This window comes from Osmia bicornis, unplaced genomic scaffold (genome assembly GCF_907164935.1).
Source record: "Osmia bicornis bicornis unplaced genomic scaffold, iOsmBic2.1, whole genome shotgun sequence".
In the NCBI taxonomy this organism is placed as follows: domain Eukaryota; kingdom Metazoa; phylum Arthropoda; class Insecta; order Hymenoptera; family Megachilidae; genus Osmia; species Osmia bicornis.
Window position 1 is genome coordinate 9,209 of NW_025791352.1, and position 3,292 is coordinate 12,500.

Sequence of the window (3,292 nt, forward strand, 5' to 3'; positions counted from 1 at the left end):
CTGGTGCGTTACTTTCTTGAGTTCCGTTAGAGAGTCGGTCCACCAAGGAACGGGAGAGTGGCGTATTTTCTTGGGTTTTAAGGCTTCTTTGCATGCATTAAGTATGCAGGTCTGCAAGACTTCGGCTGCCTTTTCTACATCTTCGTTGAGAACGTCTTCCCATCCTGATGTGATTTTCTCCCTTTCTGTCGACAGAATCTCTTGAAACTTCTCCCAGTCGGCGTGGTTCGTTCGGAATCTCGGAGCTACAGGATTAGATAGAGATGCAGTCTCGGTTGTCAGGCTGAAGCAGATAAGGTTGTGGTCGCTACTAGTCCAGCCATCCTTAACAGCCCAGGCGTCAACAAGATGCACCGCTGTGTACGACGCCAGCGTCACATCGATATTGGATGTACCTACTGGGGCTGAGTACGTTGGTGGGTTTCCTGCTTCGTTAAGTACTATTAGGTTGTTCCGGGCTATTGATTGTTCAAATTTTTCTCCTCGTTCGTCCGTGGTATTACTGTGCCAGAGTGGTGATTTCGCGTTCGCGTCTGCTGCTATTATTACTTTTTCGTTTCTGAGGTAACGTGTTATTTCTTCCACGTGCTGAATGTATCGGTCGATGTCGTGAGAGTATTGGAAGTACATGCTGACTAGGTATATTCGTCCGAAGCTGCCTTTAACTTCTACGCAGGTGCAGTGCTCATTGCTAAGCTGAGCAACTTTAAGCACCGTGAGGTTCCTGTTCTTGATGGCAATCGCTGACTGCACGGTTTGGTGATGCTTTCCACCGGTGACGACGATCGTGCTTCTGTCGAATCCAAGTATTTTCCCTTTTGCGTTGTGCGGCTCCTGCATGAGAAGAATGTCCAGCCCTTGCTGGTCCATTAGCCTGTTGGCTTCGATGGTGACTATTTGTGATCTCCTCATGTTTAACTGCGCGACGTTCAACCGGGTCATTCCGTCGGTGGGCTTACGATCCATAGTCAGTTCTAGATAAAACCTGATTGATTGCTGCTACATGCGCTGGGCAGTCCTTATCTGTTACGCAGTGATCGTGCATCTTTCCTGCCTTCTTGCAGTTCACGCAACTGGCCTGCTTAGTTTTGTTGGGGCAGTTTTTGAAAATGTGACCTGCCGTTGCGCAGTGTCCACATACGTCATGCTCGTTCTTGCAGTGCTTGGACGTATGTCCAAATCCCTGGCACTTATAGCACCTCGTTGCTGCGATAAAGTCCTGTACCTGGCAGCACTGCCACATTAGGTAGAGGCGCTCCTTCTTCACTAACAGGTTCCTCATTTCTTTGGATGTTTCCAGCACGACGTTGCAGCTTTCTTTGTTGTTCTTATTACCTGTTTTAAAAGCTACCTTTATTTGGTGTTTGTACTTACTTCCTTCTTGGGGGTCCAGATTCTGCTCCACTATAGCCTGAATAATTTCGTCGTCGTCTTTCCTAGGAGCGCCGAAGACGATTAGGCGTGGATTCTTCTTTGCCGGTACGTCCACTGAGAAACCTGCAGCTTTCAGCTTCTCATTCTTCATGAGCGCCTCCATGTTGCAGGATGTGGCTGTCTCCACGGCTATTCCATTGCCTTGGACGCGTCTGACATTTTTAACCTGCAGGTTTTCTTCCTTTGGTGACACGAGAGTGACTATCGCCTGTTTTGTTGCCTCGCTGTCCTTGTATTGAGTCACGTCCTTGGGACGTATGATGACAACGTTAGGAGGGTTCTGCTTTTGGTTGGACAGCTCCGCGGCCTTGGATTTGATCCCCAGGCGTTCCGCGTAGGTTGATTTTTGCTGCTGCGATGCGATAGCCACATTCTTCCCTGCCTGGGTTAGCTCATGTCTCTGCGCGGTATTTTGGCTGCGGAGTGCGACGATCTGCCCCTCTAAGTTGCTGTTTAGCAGCAGTGACTCCTGTAACAGACTGTTTAGTTTGCTTACCTTATTAATAAGATACTTACCTGTTGATGCCTCGATGCCGTATTCCGGGCTCGACAGGACGGTTAGAAGTTTCCTCTGGATGGACTCCGATCTCTCCTTGATGCTGTAGATCGGTCCTCGGTGGTGAGTGTCCTGGTGCCCGTCGCTCTCTTCCTTGTCGCTTGACTTCTGCGGCTTTTTCTTCCTGCATGTTGTTTCGGTCGCGCCTGATTCCGTTCCCTCGTTCCGCTTCTGTGGTCGGTTCAGATCGGTGTCCGAGGACATCTTTCTCTTCCTGACGTGTTTTGACTTCTTGCGTACGGTGGTCATCTGTTCCGCGTCAGTGGTCTCATCATCGATGTTCATATTTCCACGCATGTTGTTGGCTGTCGTCTCCTGTTGGATTCTGCTATTGGTCGTTATCGCTTCCAGACTTCGGCTCTTATTGGTCGAAGGTATTCCGGCAACCAATCGGCGCGCGCCGCTCGCCGGCGGTCGGCCAATCTGGTTCTCCGATTCCTGCTGGCGCGGGCCAATCAGGAGCTAGCACGTAGTTCGTCTGCGCGCCGCTCAGACGGCGCTTGTGTTGCGGCGTTGCAATATGGCGGCCAAGATGGCGTCCAAGATGGCGTCCAATATGGCCGCTTAACCTTAACGAGTCTAGCACTTCAGTTAAAGTTTTAAATTCACCGTCGTTATACACTACAATTTCTATTCTGAATATGTCAGAATCTTCGGCAGCTCGATTGCAATCGTTCTCTGTGTGCGGCGGCACTGGTGTGTTAGGCGGCTCCGAGAAAATCGGCTGAGATTTGGTCGGCGTGGACTGGTTGACACGTGGCCAACGCCCAGCAAGGTTTTCCACACTTTCCTCGTCACAGACTTCGAATTTCACGGAACTTGATGTCTCTAAACATACACTGGCACTAGTACTGTACAATAAAACACTGTATATAATTCTCCTGGTTATTTTTCCTCCAAAAATACGGATTTTGCGCGGAGCGACGTGAAGCGCGTCTGTCCTCGGTCAAACCAAGATGGCGGATCAGTCAGTAGATAGGGACAGAAGGGAATCTCGTTAATCCATTCATGCGCGTCACTAATTAGATGACGAGGCATTTGGCTACCTTAAGAGAGTCATAGGAACGACCGCCACCGGGGGGTTTGGGGGGTCGGTTAGACCCCCCAAGACACTTTCACGCCCCGAGGGGTGTCGGCTGCGGCACACGATACGCTTATTACGCTAGGATCAGGATGGAAACCGGCCATTTCCGGCTTACAGTGTGCCATACCCTCTGATTACGTACACCCGGACAATCCCATCCTTCAGACGTAGGAAGCTCACGCACCGCCCATGACAACTCTATTATACCTGAGCCCCAG

The 3,292-nt window shown here is 50.4% G+C and overlaps 1 pseudogene; it reads right to left on the minus strand.

Annotated features, from left to right (window-relative positions):
* Positions 1-2,940: 2,940 nt before the first annotated feature.
* LOC123989061 overlaps positions 2,941-3,292 on the minus strand; it is a 3,850-nt pseudogene continuing 3,498 nt past the window's right edge.